This window comes from Macrobrachium rosenbergii, chromosome 10 (assembly GCF_040412425.1).
Source record: "Macrobrachium rosenbergii isolate ZJJX-2024 chromosome 10, ASM4041242v1, whole genome shotgun sequence".
Classification (NCBI taxonomy): Eukaryota; Metazoa; Arthropoda; class Malacostraca; order Decapoda; family Palaemonidae; genus Macrobrachium; species Macrobrachium rosenbergii.
This window is the reverse complement of record NC_089750.1, coordinates 20,290,053-20,301,592: the sequence shown is the minus strand read 5'-3', so window position 1 is coordinate 20,301,592 and position 11,540 is coordinate 20,290,053.

Here is an 11,540-nt window from a genome sequence, read left to right as displayed (position 1 = left end):
CAGAAATAAATTACTCTAATTCTTCATTGGCCGGCCGGAGACTCGAACTCGGGCCTAGCAGAGTGCTAGGCGAGAACTCTACCGACTTGTCCAACGAGGAACTAGAGAGAGAGAGAGAGAGAGAGAGAGAGAGAGAGAGAGAGAGAGAGAGAGAGAGAGATTAAAACACTTAAAACTTACTACATATAAACAATAGGTATTACTATGCACTTATTATTCGTAAAAGTACATTAAAGTTTTTAAAACATGGAAGTGTAAAATCAGCAGAGATGACATGACCCCAAAGGGAAATACGGAACAAGGAAACCCTATCGACTGACCAAATCAGATGTAAAAGCGAATCTCCCAGTAAAACGAAGCAAAAATTATGTCATCCCGTACAAATATGTCTTTGCCTCAACTCGCCCATGTGACTAGACTCATTAAATACTTTCCCTTCTTGGAAACTCTCGCCAGTCATAGTGACTTCTCCTTACTATCCTGACATTATCTTCGTTGTTTCAATCAGCTGTGTCATTAAGTATTGCATATACACTTCTTGTCAAATATGTATTTATTCTGAATTTTCCTCTATTTTAATTATCATACAAGTCTATTATGATTTTTAGTGTCATGCATTGAAGGATAGACTCATTCTTTCCCAATAGCAAATATACTTGTGCATGATCACGTAAACATTTGTATATACAAATGTTTACATAAAGAAAAAAACAGCTACAGAAGAATGGCTTCTTGGCCTTAGCCCTAGCCCCGATCAGAAAAAGGGTGAAAGACGTCGTAGGTACCAACTGAATACACTGACACCACATGGAATAATACTAACAATAATAATAATAAAAAGGCACTGTAAGACAGGATGTACCCAACTCATTCAGAGAACCGACTTCTTCAGCAGAAGTGGGTATGTAAGTGTCCTACACTAGAACCCACTCCAGCCTCTATGACTCAAGGCTAAGTCAGGACAGAGCTTCTTGTTAGGTTATTGCATTTCTTAGTTTCTTTGTACGTCTGCAGGCTGGTGCACTACATGACGTCATCAAGAAGGCTCTTCCGTTCCTGTGCAGAGATCACCCGCATGGCTTTCATCAATCATAGGTACAGTAAATGAGTTAGGAAGTTGCCAAATTAACTTTAAACCATTGAAAATCCCCTACTCTCCACATTTGTTATTCTTCTTCCCACAGGAAATGGCGAATTAAAAAATTAATGGATCTCTTCCTCCAATACAAAAGTAATCATCACTTAATGCATGAGGCATTCCGAAATATACATGGGATACAAATATGGAGGCATACAAATATAAACAAAAATATCTCACTGAATGCTATGGTTATAATCCGGGAATACTTTAATATAACTTAAAAACCAACTCCTGCTACTGATAATTGTGTTTTTAATCTGCTTGCGTAGTCTGTCGACGGATAACAAATCCAGTACTCTAGATTACTCTCAGTATATAAATTAACATCCCATTTCTAGAATGACGACAGTAATACTAAATATTGCATAGACAGTTAAATTCACCAAACTGACAGACGACCTCCCAGAGGAGGGGGTTACCTTAAAGGACCCTGCAGAAGAAAGAGGATCAAAATTCCATATCGACAGCTGTAATCTTACTCCACGCGTTATCGCCAAGATTCTCTCGTTATAATGCACCAAAAGATTATTTCAAGAATCTTAGCCATGTGCCACGCAGCATCTCAAGATTCTAAACCCTTTTCACTAAACTATTTCAAGTCTTTACCGCTTCCTGTACGTGATTTCAAGTCTTAAGCATTTGCAATATCGAGAATTTTTACTAAAATACTTTTTTGAATAACCGTATGAAAATGCAATACGCATTTCAAGACTCTTGACCACTTGCATACAGTAGCTCAAGAATTTTAAACATGTACAAATACTTTAAGTAAAAAAGTTTTACCATTTGTGATGCATTAGTTGAAGAAGTTTAACCACTTACAATACTTCAGGTCATGAATATTTTAATTATTACCAATACGGACTTAAAAAATCTCAACTTACATTAGAATCTGAACCATATGCATTACGTTAAATCATGAAAGTTTAAAATTTTCAGTATACTGTTCAATAAATTTAAACTGTAGGCCACACATTATTTCACTGAGTTTACTTGCGGTGTGGTATCGCAAGAACTGCCGCCACTGACAGACAGGATTTCAGAGAAGTCCTCCACGTAAGCTTTAAATAAGACAAGTGTCGTGGCCACGGGAAGTGTCCGCAAGGAATTTTCAAGTCGATGGATCACTGTTAGACTCACAAACGTAGGAGAGAAATCTTACTTTGTATTTATACTTATGATCAATGTTTTCTTTTGTTTATCTTAGTGATTATGTATTCACCCATTTAATCATTTATCAAATCATTCTTTACTTTTACAGTTGCATTTAAGCCCTCGTCAATTAACAGTCAACAAATTAATGAAAGGTAGCTAAGAAGGAAAAGATAAAATTCCAACTGAAATTGGCTTTTAAAAAAGATGTATGAAATAGGAATCAAGGAAAACACTAGAGAGCGAGAGAAGGGGGAGAAAGAAGAAAAAAAAGGGACTATATCTCAACGTTTGCCAATATGGCTAATTGCCAATGACAAGCGCAACTGATGACTTTATCACCAATCAACAGCTCCCGTGGTGTGTTCTATTGCTCTAACCTCTTCCAATTTGCCCTCGGAGCCAAAATAAAACGCGCTCTTCAACGCAATATTGGATTTCATGAAACATTGGCTCACGCCATTTTCACATTAGTAAATACTGCATAATCGATCATTTTAGCTTGGGCAGCGATACACAACAGAGAGATAGCGTGTCACGGGGAATTAGAATGACTTTCCTGGAGGACGCGGAGGGTAGGGGTAATGCTCTGACGAAGAGGGGGGAGCGTACTCCCGTTACCTGCTGCAAGGTACTGGATTTCCCAGTGAAGAAGGTTTTCTCAGAAGACAAAAGTAGGTTACAGGATGAAAAAGGGGTATAATCACATGAGAGAGAGAGAGAGAGAGAGAGAGAGAGAGAGAGAGAGAGAGAGAGAGAGAGAGAGAGAGAGAGAAGTATACCTTAGTTTAACCAGACCACTGAGCTGATTAACAGCTCTCCTAGGGCTGGCCCAAAGGATTAGATTTATTTTACGTGGCTAAGAGCCAATTGGTTACCTAGCAACGGGACCTACAGCTTATTGTGGAATCCGAACCACATTATAGCGAGAAATGAATTTCTATTACCAGAAACAAATTCCTCTTATTCTTCATTGGACGGTCGGAGATTCGAGCTCGCGGCCAGCAGAGTGCTAACTGAGAACGGAAACCACTCGCCCAACAAGGAACTTAAGAGAGAGAGAGAGAGAGAGAGAGAGAGAGAGAGAGAGAGAGAGAGAGAGAGAGAGACCTTAAGTTAGAATAAAGTTAATGAAAGTCAATACGAAGGTTGTTGAAAGCAAGGATGTAGCCAGAACAAATAAGTATATATCACAAAGTGAAGAGCTACTAACAAAAATTTTAAACAAAATAGTTAACCTGTTGGCTGATTAAAAGCTTCTGCACTTACAGAAATACAATATGGAAAGAATTTCAAAGTGATTCAGCCGACAAACACTTACGAATTCCATATCTCAAGAGTCCCCAGGTGTTGCGGACTAGAGTGACTTCGAAAAGTATCTAAAGAATCTACAGGTGCTGTGCCTGCCAGAGGGTCTAACAACAAGTCTGTAATGATCTAAACTCTAAAGAATCTCCAGGTGGTTCTAACTCGGGTGTGTCTGAGCAGGTCTGTATCTAAAGAATCTCCAGGTGATCCGACCGCCAGAGGGCTTTCCAGAAAGCCGATATCCAGAGTACCTCCACAGGTGTTTCGAATGCCAGGGGGACTTAGAGAGAAAGTGTACATCTTCAGGTGTTTCGGACGCCATTGGCTTGGATGAAACGTATACCCACAGTATCTCTAGGTAATTCGTGCGCTATGGGGCTAATATTTATCAGAAAGAGAACCCGACAGTTCCAGTTTTGCAGAAGTGTTTACGGAATATTCAACTTGATATATATTAATGATTGATGCCACTGAAATCTTTTGGATAATAATCCAAGCAGAATACATAAATGACAAGAAAATTTACCGTATACAAGAATGTTAAAATTGGATTATCTGGAAAAAAAGGAATAAATATTTTTTCCAATCTCTAACGTTCAAAACCAAGTCAAATAAAAATCTACCATCTAAACTTTATTGCCACTTTTTCGCTCAAGTAAAACTAAAACTATACGAAAAATTTTATATTTTGATATTATCCAGTTATAAAAATATTCACACAATTACAAGCCGTCGTGTGGTTTTCATACTGCTCGCCTCATTATCGAAAGTACGGGGGTTCGATTTCAGGAAAAAGCGTAACGATTTGAGCATCTTCAGTTAAATCTGAGTAGTGAATTACGTACGTGATAGTTAGACCACTGTGGTGTATCGTATTAAGGGCGAAAAAGGGCATAAGGCTCGTAGCAACATCACAAACAGATGTTGGACGTAACACCATCTATATCCCACCCCCCAAATTGGAGGGGCTGATAGGTGAAAACGTTACACACAGACACACACACACATACATACATACATACATACATACATACATACATACATGCATACATACACACACACATAGATGGACTTTTCATTCGGTACATCATTTCCTGTTTTACTTACATTCAAAAATCCATCTATATATATATATATATATATATATATATATATATATATATATATATATATATATATATATATATATGTGTGTGTGTGTGTGTGTGTGTGTCTGTGTGTAACGTTTTCACCTATCAGCCCCTCCAATTTGGGGGTGGGATATAGATGGTGTTACTCTTCAGTTGTCCAACATCTGTTTGTGATGTTGCTACGAGCCTTATGCCCTTTTTCGCCCTTAATACGATACACCACAGTTGTCTAACTATCACGTACGTAATTCACTACTCAAATTTAACTGAAGATGCTCAAATCGTCTAGTTTTTTCGTAAATTACTCTTTGCAGCAAGTGCTTGTGATGCCAGAATTTAGTTGAAATCAATTAATCTTGCACCTAGTAAGTGTTCGAGCATAAAAAGGCAGTTTATTCATGAGCTGCATCAAAAAGAACTCATGGGCTAAAAGTAAATCATTCACAACTATTTTTAGAGAGAATCGTACTTTTGGTATTCTGTGTGAGATAACCGGGATTTTCAACCATGAAGTAGTATGTAACTCACTTATTATTTATTCTATTTATTTCCACTATCTTTGGTTTCTGTCCATTTATTTTTGTTGGTGTGAGTAGGATTACTCAAATGAAAAGGTCTTAACGATGTTTCCGGGATGATTTTTCAGGTGCAGTGAAGCAACCCTTAATTCTTGGCAGTGATTTTGGATTCTGCATCCTGATTCGAAATTAGCAGGAGATTGATGTTTAGTGTGAAAGAGGTAATTGAAGCCAAACCCTCTCAGAAAATTTGTAGAAACGCTGACCTTGAATTAAAAACTAATCAGCCGGAAGTATGACGGTTAACTGACAGGAGGAAATTCTATATCCTTAAAGCAGCAGGTGCTCTAACGAAATCCCGTCTACAATAGTTTGCTGATCAAATTAAACTATCATTACACAGTTCTTCCTATGCAAACGTAATTGTGCAAAATCAAAGGAATTGCATTTGGAAATGAAGAATTAATTGCTCGCGTTACAGGGACAAATAAGACCCAGTGCAACTTCCAGATTCTCTACTCGTGAAACTTTGTTTTAATCTCTCTCTCTCTCTCTCTCTCTCTCTCTCTCTCTCTCTCTCTCTCTCTCTCTCTCTCTCTCTCTCTCTCTCTCTCTCTCTCTCTCTCTATATATATATATATATATATATATATATATATATATATATATAATATATGTATATTATATATGCTATATATATATATAATATATATATATAATATATATATATATATATATATATATATATATATATATATATATATAATATTTTAAGCTAGCAGAATTATTTAAAGAATAATTATGACAATTATGAAGATGAACATCGACCAATGATGAAAAACGTTTATCTTTTGGTTATTTCAGCTTTTCACAGCATGATTCATTTTCACCCTGAAATCAAACAAAATTTTTATGCAAAACGACGACTCACCAAAGGTAAGATGTTAGCATAATAATAATAATAATAATAATAATAATAATAATAATAATAATAATTTTATATACATAAACACCTTAGGCTTCCCTCCGAAGAAAGTGCTGACGTCTCACAACCATCTCGGATATTTGCCGAGGTAATATACACCGATTCTCCAAGGCCATTTCCAGGAGTACGGATCCCAGCTAACAAAACACGCGATCATTCCCTAACAAACGGATCCTATGGACGTAAACACACACACGAGAACGCTTAAACAAACACTTGCAACCGAGGGCATTATTACTGGCGGGCCAATAACACACACCGAATTTGCTCAGTGAAGTAAAGCCATCAGGTTTAGTTACCTTTCTAATCGCAGCCTCTCTCCTGAGGGGGCAAAGTCAATCTCTGTTACTCAAACACACGAGAGAGAGAGAGAGAGAGAGAGAGAGAGAGAGAGAGAGAGAGAGAGAGAGAGAGAGAGAGAGAGAGAGAGAGAGAGAAAAATGTCTTCCTAAGCCATCACATAGATTAAGCGTATCGTGTTACTATTGCAACTAACATCTTGGTCTTGTCCATTAGGAAAGATCTAGAAATGAAATGATCGCTTTATATATATATATATATATATATATATATATATATATATATATATATATATATATATATATATATATATATATATATATATATATATATGGGTGTGTGTGTGTGTTTTAAATTCTCTTTTGAAACCGTAAAAGAATAAAGTTTTAGCGAGAAACAATATTCCACCTACGACCGAATGAAAGCATTTCCATTTCCACAACCTGAAATATCTGCCATGCAGCAGAAGAACTGTTCCTCTGCTGAGGAGAAGCAGCGCTGCTCAAATCAGTTAAAAATTATACAACATCTTTAATTAAAAGTATAACTCCACACTTACTAACGTTATCGTTCGCATTTTCTTACGAAAGCAAAGAAAAGGAGGAAAAGTTGCGAAAATGTTCTATTTTTACAATTCTTGTGATAAACACTATTGGGCAGATAACAATTGGCCTGTTCGTTCCTCCAACACTGTACAACTGTTTTCATTTTCCGTGCAGTCGAAGCTTTATTCTAGGTCAAACTCCAAAACATGATGAAAAATTTTTTTATTATATAAATCTACAGAGTGCAGTTATAGCAAAACCTTTGTTATACTGTCAAGGCAAAAAGTTTGTGCTCGTTCGGCATTTGGTATATCGAGACTCAAGTTCGCATGTATTCAGTAACAAGTAACCGGGAAAAAGTCGACTGGCAACCGGGAGGCAAATTCCTGAGATGTATGGGGAGCGTGCAAGAGAAAAATAATCGGGAAAACTCTAGCTGTCAACCGACCATGAGAATACCTATAATCTTGGCGGGAACAGCATGGACATGTAGAGATCTCATTAAGCGTTCGTGTGACGCTGATTACGGTTATCGGCTTTTCATATTTGATAAATGTCTTTTTTTTCGCTCTGACATTCGTCGCTGGCACTGACAAAACCCATTTATTGGTGGGGCCACCGAATAGCCGTGACCAGAAATGGCTGAACAGACATCACGAATACGAAAACAGTGCGGGAATGAAGTTCTGTACGAATTCCCCTTTTACCGAACGCTGGCTGGCGGGATGTTGACCAGTAACCGCTATTTGATTACGCGTGATATTCCGGAGCGGGCAGTACCTGTGACGCCTAAATATGCACCTGTTTGGGGGGAAATACCATGCCTGTACGCGGGATGACTGACGTGATTGTATAGAAGGCCCCGCTTTTTTTTTTTTATAACGGATCGATAAGGCCGATAACGTCACGAATATGTGTTAATAGAAATAATCGATAGCGGTGCCGAGATCAACAAAGAGTACCCCAGCGCAAAGCTTGCTGTGCGTTTTCTTTGTAAACAAAGAAACAAAGGCATGCTCTACCTGAATTTGTATCTATGTGCGGGTGAGTGAGTGAGTGGGTTTGTGTGGGGTATATATACATATGTGTGTGTGTATATGTATATATATATATATATATATATATATATATATATATATATATATATATATATATATATATATATATACATACATACATACATACATGTGTATATATACTGTATATACAAACCCACTCACTCAAGCGTGCATAGATGGTTAAATGTATATACATATATATTTTATATATATATATAACATATATCTATGTATATATATAATATATATATATATATATATATATATATATATATATATATATATATATATATATATATATATATATATATATATATATAAACATGCAGGGTTTTTCTTTGTTCACGCCTATGCCAGTATGATTCCAAACCCCTTGCTAAGATGAGACCTGATACAGTGATAAGCAAATGAAAGAAAAACTAATGGCAGGATCTAATACTGGAAGAACGGCTACACAAATGTGGGAAACAAAAAGCACGAAAAAATGTCACTGTATATGGTTAGACGTTTCGCTGATGCATTGCTTTCCTCCAGAAACAGATTTTTAAGAGACCAATATTTCTTAGTGATTAGACGTTTCGCTGATGCATTGCTTTCCTCCAGAAACAGACTTTTAAGAGACCAATATTTCTTATCTCATACTTCTTATCTCATACGTCTTTTATACCTAGTACTAAACATCACTGTTACCTGAATGAAACACACGGCACGGAATCATTATCACTATTTGTAAACAAGATTTGTTTACAAATCTTGTGATAACATTCGATCAAGTCAGCGTCTCTGTTCTCCTACCACTCTCACAGCAGTTATTGATCTATGAATTTCGATGAGTTCCATTTTCTATAAACCTGATAAAATTTCATAAGTTCCTGTTTAATTGCCATAAGGCATTTTATATATCAAGGTTGTATAATCTGCTTTTTACACTTTTTTGCATTTATGTAACGCAATCCGTTGACCTTTGTAAAGTCTTTCTTGGGGATATTTCGAACGGAATGTATTAGCATACACCTGCTTCCCAAGACTTTATATTGTAAGGTGATCAACATCAATGGTTTTTTATTGCTTTATTCCTACTGAAAGGGTTGTATTAGCTATGTACAACCCGCAACACAAATAAAGCACTGATTTATACAAACACACGCACTATATATATATATATATATATATATATATATATATATATATATATATATATATATATATATATATATATATATATATATGCGTTCGTCTACATGCATTTCTAAGCAAGTTATGTTGTTCACACTGGTTAATACTACTTTAACTTGGTTAATTTTGGATATGACATAATAGCATAAACGCGAGAGAGAGAGAGAGAGAGAGAGAGAGAGAGAGAGAGATAATACTGTTCCATATTTAAGAACCTCTACTGACCTTACTGTAGGAAAGCATGCAGTAATTATCTGGTGGCATATGATCTATTCCCTTATTCAGCCCAGGCTTTGTAACATCTCTTCGTCTAATCAGTCGAAGAAGAGCAACGCATTGGATAAAGAAATATTACTAATATTTTATTTTATTACATCATGGCCCTTATTTGCTATACAGGTTTTTGATACATGATATGTGTAATACGTAAAGAATGTAGGTCTTTTCTCAGGGTGTTCCGTATGAATATTTGTAATGAATATTATTGTAATTTTTACACCAAAAAACCGTTTCCCTCAAACGAGTGTGCCTCCACATATAAAATAAAGACAACGATCATTACCACATTCATGCTTTAAGGATGAATCATGGTTGCAGCCCAGGTGAACAAAACATCCCCAAGATATAATAATAATAATAATAATAATAATAATAATAATAATAATAATAATAATAATAATAATAATAATAATAATAATACAGGTTTTGTTAAACAAAATGGCAGTTTCAACAGCATTTTTTTTATATAGTTAACGATCAATTCGTCTTATCAATTGCATTTCTTGCGCTGGAATGGTTGCAAGCAATTGATCGACATTCATTTCCGGCGGTTTAGTGATGTGTAGGAGGTAGTTCTCGAGGGGTGTCGACTACTTTCGCCCTTCTCGGCGACACCCCAAGAGAACTACCTCCTACACATCACTTAACCGCCGGAAATGAATATCGGTTAATTGCTTGCAACCATTCCAGCGCAAGAAAAGCAACTGATAAGACGAACTGAGCGTTTACTATATAAAATAAATGCTGTTAAAACTGCCATTTTGTTTAACAAAACTTGTATTAAAGAAGGTCTTTTTCCTAATTTTACAAATAATAATAATAATAATAATAATAATAATAATAATAATAATAATAATAATAACGGTATTGAAATATTAATAATAATAATAATAATAATAATAATAATAATAATAATAATAATAATAATAATAATAATAAATAATGATATTGAAAGTGATAGTTGCATCAGCTGCATTCATTTTATATGGAGTTTTCGCTATCTTTCTGACCACCGATTTGTCATGGTCACTGTATTCTGCCAGTCACTCGGTGATCTTTGTCATTCTTGAAGAAAGCAGTTGCAAAATTGGGTAGTATTATTTCTGCAGAATACACTGTATCAGTTACTGCCCAAGATTGCAATTGCTTTCCGCTCCAAGAATGACAAACGTCGGCGAGTTACTGGCAGAGTGGAGTGACCACGAAAACTCTATGTAAATTGAATGCAGCTATCACCTTCAGTACTACGTGCTTGAAATGGGTCTACCATCTATATAACAATAATAATAATAATAATTACATGCTTGAAAGGGGGTCCACTACCTATATAATAATAATAATAATAATAATAATAATAATAATAATAATAATAATAATAATAATAATAATAACTTCATTGCGCGATATCCCTTTGATGAAAATTCAACAACAACAACAACAACAACATATATAATAATAATAATAATAATAATAATAATAATAATAACTTCATTGCGTGATATCCCTTTGATGAGAACTTCAACAGCAACAACAACAACAACATATAATAATAATAATAATAATAATAATAATAATAATAATAATAATAATAATAATAATAATTTTCATAGCAGTATAACCCTTTGATGAAAACTTCAACAGCAACAACAACAACAACAACAAAATAATAATAATAATAATAATAATAATAATAATAATAATAATAATAATAATAATATCGGTGTCCTAAATGAAGAGTGGATGAATTTCTGCACTGCAAACTTCCACAATAATAATAATAATAATAATAATAATAATAATAATAATAATAATAATAATAATAATAAGACGGACTTCATTGCTCTAGGTAATATCCACAGGGAAATCAACAGGAATCATCTGACTAGAGTAGAGTAGAAGAGCGGCATCAGCGCCATTCATTTCAATACGAGAATCGGGGTCCCGATAA